This window comes from Spermophilus citellus (assembly GCF_964194105.1).
Source record: "Spermophilus citellus genome assembly, chromosome: 12".
In the NCBI taxonomy this organism is placed as follows: domain Eukaryota; kingdom Metazoa; phylum Chordata; class Mammalia; order Rodentia; family Sciuridae; genus Spermophilus; species Spermophilus citellus.
The window spans coordinates 89,372,597-89,381,924 of NC_138198.1; the positions used below are offsets into that span (position 1 = coordinate 89,372,597).

The 9,328-nt window shown below is 34.1% G+C and overlaps 1 pseudogene across 1 annotated transcript; it reads right to left on the reverse strand.

The window, feature by feature from the left end:
* Window positions 1–8,126: 8,126 nt before the first annotated feature.
* On the reverse strand, window positions 8,127–8,488 carry LOC308631792 (jupiter microtubule associated homolog 1-like; annotated as a pseudogene). The gene has a single exon. The product of its transcript is annotated as a jupiter microtubule associated homolog 1-like (transcript).
* Between the last annotated feature and the right edge of the window lie 840 nt (window positions 8,489–9,328).

Genomic DNA, 9,328 nt, shown 5'->3' on the forward strand with positions numbered 1-9,328 from the left:
AACACAATTTCTTCATAAAAATAAATATGGCTTCTCTTCATACTTCAGATCTTAAATAGTTCATCTCCAGGGGATTTTCCCAAAAGTCATTAAAGTAGATAAAATATATATTTCAATCTCTTTCATAGAGTTTTATTTTTTAAACTACTTAATATCAATCCAATTATATATTTTTTGTATTTACTAATTATTATTTTTATTATGTCTTTCCTACTAGACCATATGATATTGGAATGAAAATGCTGTATCTAATTTTTTTTTTTTCTTTTTGGTACTGGGTATTGAACCCAGGTGGTTTAAGACTGAGCCACATCCACAGCCCTTTTTTCAGTTTTATTTTGAGACAGGGTATCTCAAAGTTGCTTAGGGCCTCACGAAGTTGTTAAGCTCCTCTTGCACTTCCTGTCCTCCTGCCTCAGCAACCTGAGTCGACTGGGATTTGTTCACAATTCAATTCCAAGAACATGGCACTTAGCATTAGATAACAATGTCCTCCAAAATTGCCCCCAAATTTAGTGAGCAAAATATGTTTTAATTTAAATGCATGTGCAATGAGATATTTTTATGATTTACTTTGCCTAGTATTGTGATTCTGTGCCAACACCTATAAAATTGAGGGTGGGAATGAGATATAATAAAAGAATATGATAAATAGAATAAACTCGAGAAAGAGAAAATAATGATAACCTATATTTTTTGGATTGCCTAAGGCTTTAACTGGATAATTTTTTTTAAATTTTCATTAAGTATTTTCATACAAAAGAAAAGCACAAATATGCTTTTTTTTTTTTTTTTTTTTAAAGAGAGAGTGAGAGAGGAGAGAGAGTGAGAGAATTTTTTTTAATATTTATTTTTTAGTTCTCGGCGGACACAACATCTTTGTTTGTATGTGGTGCTTAGGATCCAACCCGGGCCGCACGCATGCGAGGCGAGCGCGCTACCGCTTGAGCCACATCCTCAGCCCCACAAATATGCTTTTTAATAGTCATCTAGTAATGTTTTATGCTAAAGGTGCTAAATCTATTACTGCTTTTTATGTTGATCTATTAACTCTGACTTTACTTACAATAGTCTCTTCTAAACTTCGAGGAAGATTTCATTACAGCACTTAACTATCACAACATAAAAAAGTAAATATTCCTGGGACTGGGATTGTGGCTCAGTGGTATAGTGCTTGCCTAGCACATGCAAGGCCCTGGGTTCGATCCTCAGCACCACATAAAAATAAATAAATAAAATAAAGATACTGTGTCCAACTACAACTAAAAAATAAATATTTAAAACAAAAAGTAAATATTCCTAATTGAATCACTTAAAGTTATATTAAAATATCTCAATATAAGTTATTAATATAATTTAGATTAATTTTTAGAAATAAGATTTTTATTTTTCATAGAAGTCTGGCTTTAGAATCTGTTTTCTTTTTTTTTTTATTGATTATTTAAAGCATTACATAGCTCATGATATATCATCTTTCATACATTTGACTCAAATTGTGTTTTGAACTCCCATTTTTCTAAACAGCCCTTGTATCAACGCCTTTCCTAACTTTGCATACTGGAATCAACATGACATATAAGAAATTAAGCTCAGTTCAAGAGTCATACTGCTGAGCGGGTTTTAACTAGGTCTTTAAAGGTTTATCTCTGTGTAATATTTACAGATGGTGTATTTGTAAATCAGACTCACAGGAGTCATGGGTCTTAGACAATGCTTAGCTAATTCCAAATTTTACCAATAATTTAAAAGATACAATCCTTGGGTCAGGAGAAACTGTCTTCTTAGGGAAGTCTGAGACTAGTGCAATTCTCAAAAACGCCTCTTTTCTCCCAGATTCGTATTTTGGGTTTGCGTTTAAGAGATGAACCTCCTGTTCAGCAATATACTTAGAAGCACTGTGAATGTCAAAGAATTCGTTAGGTTGTGGAATATTTCTATTACATAATTCATTAATTACATAGCTAAACTTGACTGGCCTTGACTTTCCAGCCACCTATACCCCATAAACTCATAAACCCCAGATTTATTTTCAAATAAATAGTCTCATTATATCTGCTAAAAGCATTTTATAAATAGGAAATTTGATATGTCCATTAGTAAATAATATTAATTCTTTATGTAGAAGGTTTGTTAGAGAAAAATGGGGTGGGGGTTCACTACATTGGTATGATTATAAGGTGGTTTAGTTGAAGTGCTTTATTTAGTTTGGTAGTTCAGTTCCAGATATAGACTGAATGATTTTAGAACAGCACCTGACTCTTATTCCCATTTATCAGAGAACTGGTCTGATACCAGATATGAGTACTTCCCTCATCCCTAAATTCCTTAAATGGTAAACAGATAAAGTTAAGCTCAGAATCACCTACATTTCCTCAGTGCTCCATAAAAATGTCATCTTCATATTCTTAAAAATGCTTAATTGATAATTTCAACCCTTTTATATCTTAAAAGAGAGATTCAAATATTCTACATAATAATGAAGTTATATGTCAACTACTGCTTTTATATACAAAATTCTGTTCTGCTTATACAATGATATATAATCAGATTTTATTAAACTACTTAATAGTCATTTTAATTATATATGTATGTATACACATATATATACATATGATGTATTAAGAATCTTATTATATCAAATGTGCTAATATAGATTTAGATAATCTTTGAGAAAAAAATATGTAAAAGTGTATACTAGTATATCTTCAGGTAATCTTTGAGGAAAATATATAAATATCAAGTACTTAAAGGAATCAAAATCTCTTGAAACTTTTGGGAGTCTGAAATTCCAAAGCATTTCAGACATAGGAATACAACTTCAATCCATTTTACCTCAATACATACCATTCAACTTCTTATGCATAAAAGCTTAAGTGCCAATTCTAACAACTCTACTCATGGTAACATTACCATAAATAGATAGATGGTGTATCACAGATTAGCATAGTTGCTGCTCTTTCTTTTAGTTTATAAGGTCCTTTTTCATAGCATCTCTCACATTTTACATTTCAGTGCATATATGGGTTCAAAATAAGGAGTTAATGCAACATCACTATCTTGATTTAATAGCAAATAGCTCATTCTTTCTTTTGCAAATATTTTTTACTGGTTCTTTTTTGTTACACATAACATTAGGACTGATTTTAACATAATTATAAAAGTATGGAATATAATTTGCTCTAATTAATTCATCAGTACTTACCTCCTCCCTTCCCCTTGATCCCTTTCCTCTACTCTAGGAAAAAAAAAAAAATCCCAGCTTCTCCTCTGTGTATTATTTGTAGTGTACCAGTAACTCACATAAAAGGCAGCCCCAGGGTTTCAGATTTCAGAGATGATGATTTCCTTCCTGTGCAGGCTTGTGTGATAAGATGTGTCAATCTAAGCAGTATGCAACTTTTGGATGTATGTTTTCAAGACTGCCCTTGAAAGAAGGCTTGGGTCACAAGATTTAAAGACAAGACAGTTTAGGATAGAAAAGTGTTAGGAGGCTTTATTTTATTTTGTTTTGTTTTATTGTTTGTTTGTTTTTAGTTCCACCATGATTGATGGCTAGGTGTTTGAACTAAATGTTTACTGGAAGAATCTGGCCTTGCAAGAATAATTTCTTCACAGGATTTTTATTTGAAAAATGAAATACTGTCATGTAAACACAAAGATACAATATGATAATTTTAGTGGATTCAGTCTCATTCTTTAGCCTTAGAATAAGTTTATAGGTTTCCCTTTTAGGAGACTAGAATTACCGAAATTAATGCTAGCTAATAGTTCTTTTTATAGAGAATAACAGTATCAGAATTGAAATATACCAGTAGGTCTTCTTTCACCTAAATAATGTTGTCAAGAAAGAAAGAAAAAAAAAACATGAAGAATAGAGGAATCAGTGAACTCACTAACCTAAAATAATAACCTAGTAAATTTTATTTTCTTTTTCTTTTTTTTACCATCCAAAGCTTGTGACATATATTTGAAACTTCTACTCAGTTCTGAACTTGGATATAAAAATATTTAATCACACACTTAAGACCATAATTATAGAAAAGTTGCTACACCTAACCTATACAAAAATAGTTCACGGAACTTACACTTCAACTTTACAACAGATAAGGCATTGAGTTAATTTTATCATTTTGACTGGACAGCCATTTATAAATTATCTCAAGAGTTATTAGAAATTCACATTGACATTTAATTCAATTAGTTATATACTGTCAAATTGATACTGAATGTTGATTATGCTAAAGACATATTTATATATAGTATATTAGTCTTCTGTGGTAGTTTTAAAGCATGAAGAAAGTTTTGAACATTTTTCAAAGTAACTGGTGAGGGCTTAGTCACCTTCCCTAAGAACTGGGTTGAATTTTGAGACTTTTAGAAGTGAATCGGGTGTACCTTTGTAGTGTAACTGAACTGTGTGACTTCTGAGTTTTGTTCATAAAAGGTGAAAGGTGATCTAATATCCTTTCTTCTTGAAGTCCTCATCCTTCTTGTAAGCACCCCATCTGACTTGAAGCCAGAACACTGTGAGCAAACAAAAAGAGTCCACAAGGATAGGCTAGAATAGAGTCAGAGAGAGAGAGAGAGAGAGAGAGAGAGAGAGAGAGAGAGAGAGAGAGAGAGAGAGAGAGACTTGCAAGCATCCCTTTCAGTTCCAGATCAAGTGACCATTTTATTATAGAAACACCAAGAGTCATAATATCCTAGACAGACTCTTTCTAACTTCCTGACCCACAATAGCTATTGGAGATGTGAAGAAACAGCATTTAAATTACTTAGTTTGTGCTCATTCTCTATTTACTTCAGAAAATCACATCCTCCTAACATATTTGTGAAGAAGGCATTAGTATAGGAGAAAACTGGACTAAAATACGTTAATTTGTTGCAATTGTTGTTCATTAAATATGTTGGATGAGTAATTATTAAGTACCTACAATATTCCAAGCATTATTAATACTTGTAAATGGAGTAGTAAGTGAAGAGATGCATTTTCTATATCATAAAACACAGAATGTAGCATAGTAATTTTGCCAAAGCAACACAGAAAAAAATAAAAGTACAGGATAAAAAATTTCTTTGGGGTATTTATAGTACTGCACCACCAGATGACATTGATTTAATGGTGACTTTAAAATAACTTAATGTATTAAAAATATTACAAATAATATTCAAATTTATATAATGAGCCCTAAATTGTAACTGATATACTTTCACTTGTGTAACTATGCTGATTTATGCCCTCCATTGGGCTATTTTTTTTCTTTATTGCACATACTTTTTTAGGTTTGCTACAGAGAAATGAGTTTGGACAACAGATATTTTAATTGTATTTCCCCCCACTGAAGACCAGGTGTTGCCTATCATACATTACCAAATGCTCATGCAAAAGTCGAAGTACAATAAAGTCTTCATATGCTGTTTAGTCTTGAACAGGAAACAAAACTATCCATGCAGCACATGTGCTATATTTGGCTGCACAGGTATCAGCAAATCAAGAGGCAGTGATTATTAATTAAGTACAAAAGAGATGGCAACAGTTCAGATGGAACACTGACGATCCTCTTAATATATCTGCCAACCTACTTGCCTTAATCTAGAAAAGATTGTGTACTTGTCTTGGGCTTAAATCACAAAGAGCACATTCAAACCATTCTAAAGACAATAATGACATACTCAACACTTCAGTTGCAGAAGAACTTTCTTCCTCTTATTCAGAAAATTGTTACCAATTGCCACTTTTGCTTTTACATCTCTCCAACTCATTAAACTTTGTGAGGCTCCACTGACAGTTAAAATAGATTTCAGTAGCATTAGCTCCAATTTCAGTATATTAAATGCTGAGGATCAGAGAGTGAAATATTCTGATTAGGTATATTTACCAGACTATCTTAGAAGATGCAATGGGGGAACTTAAAAACTAGAGACTAAAATATGTGCTTACTTTTATATGTTATAATGCCAAAAGGTGGATCATGATTCTAAAGTGAAAGTGCTTATATTGCTACTTAAATGAAGGGGGAAAAAAACTTTCTTTATTATTTCTGTTTCCAGCTATAACTTGTATAATTGAACAACATCCACTAGATGAGTTAGATTGGATCTTGCCTCTTAGGTCATAGCCCAGACTTATGAATATTTATAATGGGAAGGGAGCAGGGGAGGGGGAGAGGGAAGAGGAAGGAGAGAAACGGGGTCTTAATTAGAACAAGATATATTCCATGTTTATATAATTCTGTCAAAATGGATTCTACTGCCATGTATAACTAAAAAGACACAATTACAAAAAGAAAATTAATAACAATAAACAAATATCTATAATGAACTGCAATAGCTGAAAATGATTAGGTATATGGCTAGGAAGTATCTACTAAGTCAGAGAATGCCTGTACATCCACAATGTCAAGTACTCCATTGGTTAAAGGTCAGAGGATAACTCTTGGCATATGGGGTTGAAAAAGTATACAAAGCAAAAGTAATTTATTGCTGATTGACTAGTGAAGCTCTTTCACCTAGGGACTGGCTGACTGACTTTCTACTCATGGCCAAGTGAGGATGGTAATTATTATGATGTCCTGATTATAGTTTAAAATTCCCCTGGAGACCCCAGGTTCAATTCTCTTACTGATAATCAGTTAGTCAGCCCAGCTTGACTACATGGTCAAAAGGACATAAATCCCCAAATCTCTTTGATGGTCATGGAGATATGTGTCTCAGATCTCCCTTAAAGGGAAAACCTGCTGGGGGAAGTGTAGCAAATTGGTATATTTCAACTGCAGCAACTTCAGGATGCAGTGGAGTTCACACTGTGCACTCATGCATGATGAGCTGCTCCCAGTCAATGTAGTCAGGAGCTGAGCCATTCCTCACTTGGGTGGGGCTCTGTCAATTAGGATCTTTTTCCATGGTTCCTGATTACCTTACCTGAAGTTTTCTGAGAGTTGTACTACAGTCGAAGAATCCTTCTAGAAAGATCCAATTGCTTTCATGCTGCTACTAAAGGGATCAGTCTTGCTTTGTGGTCTGAAGCTTGTCACCATTTCTCTTTCTCTAACTGCACCATAACCTTTGTCATGGCCAAGATTTCTTCCAATAACTTCTGTGTGTTGGGACCAGTGAATGAATTATGAGTCCTAAACTGTCCAGTGACAGTGGAGAACTCTCCTTGTGAAGGTGCTGTAAGAAAAGCACTAACTTACGTGTGAATATCTTTGGGTGGTTTTTCCTGAAGAGGTGACAAATTCTGGGTAGAGGGAAACATAATGTATGAAATCCAAGAGAAGAAAGAGAAAATAGAAAGATGTTAAAGCTGGAAACAAGTGTATCTTCTTTGAAATGAAAAAATATTATTTTAAATTGACAAATTTGAAGACAGGTAGCATGGTCCCATATTTCAGAGCTCTCTATAGTGGTAAGATCTAGCAAAGACAAACAATTATTTAAAGGTATCAGTAAGGTAATATGTTCACTGAAAAACATTAACTTGCTGTGCATGTGTGAGGTCCTGAGTTTGATCCTCAGCACCACATAAAGATAAATAAATAAAGGTATTATGTCCATCTACAACTAAAAAATATTTAAGAGAAAAAAACGCCATCCCATTTTGGCAATATTTAGAGAAGCAAAATTAAACTTACATTTTTTTATTAGAAAATAAGAATAACTGACACATAAGGAATGCATTAGTCAACATCTTCTTTGTAGTGACCAAACTACCAACAAAGACAACTTAGAGGATGAAAAGTTTATTTGAGGCTGATGGTGTACAGACTCCATTGCTTTCTGCCCAAGATAAGGCAGGACATCACAGGGAAGAGGCCCAGCAGAGGAAAGTTGCTCCCCTCGTGACAGAGTCAGGAAACAGAGACCAAGAGAGAAAGAGGACACAGGGAAGATGCACCCTTCCTGGGCAACTCCCAGTGACTGACCTTCTCCAGACATAATCTATGTGCCCATGGTTAATAACCAGTTCATTCAAACCAGCATGAAGAAAACAAACAAAATGACAAAGTTCAGGGTAGTTAGTGAACTCAAGACCAGGCTGGACTTAGCCAGGAGGGTTTCTCCTGGGTGCTATAGGCACTTGGACCATGGGCCTGAGCACTGGCCAAGCAGGCAAGTGGTTTTCTTCACTCTGCCCCAGGCTGCCTTGCAGGTCTGTGTTCCCATTTTTATGAATGTCACCTTCTCCCTTCAGATCTAAGAAATTTCCACAGCTTGTTTCGGAAGAATTTCTTCTCTTTCGACAAGATGATTCCAAATCTTTGCTTCCACCACTATCTTTGGCATCTGCCAACTTGGCCCAAGAAGGGGAATTTTCTTTAGGTGTCATAAAGATGCTAGAGGCCATTTTATTCTTTCTAACAGATGATTCTGTTGGTTCATCAAATCCTAATGAGAAATTGGATCCACCAGCCTGAGGAGGCTACAAAACCCAGGTGCTATTCCTCATCTTAGGGGCAAGATCCTTGAAGGTGTTGGTGTTGGTCATGGCCTCAAGGAATGAGGTAGGTTGGTGCAAGGCAGACTGCTAAAAATTGATGGTTACAAGTGGCTCAGAGGAGCTCCAGACCCACAACCGGTCACCACCGCATGAGCCTCCACCCAGAAAGTTTCTTTCTTTTTTTTTTTTTTTTTTTTTTTTTTTTTTTTTTTTTTTTTTAAGAGAGAGTGAGATAGAGAGAATTTTTTAATATTTATTTTTTAGTTTTCGGCGGACACAACATCTTTGTTTGTATGTGGTGCTGAGGATCGAACCCGGGCCACACGCATGCCAGGTGAGCGTGCTACTGCTTAAGCCACATCCCCAGCCCCAAGAAAGTTTCTTATAATGTTAGATTTCTACTTACTATCTTTTCAAGCATATCCAATTTTAGAATTCTCTTAATTTCATAAGAGAAATTAAAATATATAGTCATATAAAATATTCTACTCATATCAATCAATTTTACAAATTGGATGGATTTAGGAAAAAAAAGAATGAAGAACCATGGGGATTGCAGGCCAGTGCATTTTAAATTAAAAATATTTATTCATGAAAGATAAAATAATTTACATAAAACTAAGAAATATATAGTGAATGATTCTCATTCATTTACACTAGAACTTGCATTCATTTAATTATCAAAACAATAGAAAATGATTTTTAAGATTCACAAATATCTACCGCATGAGCATTCCTGAGAAATAAGTGACATCAGCTCTACGGACAATACCAACTCCTTCTATATGGCCAACATTATCTAATTTATCTACATTTATATTAAAATGTAAATAAAATGGAGATGAGTATGTATTTCTTTTGACAAAAAATCTCCAAATATAAAAATCA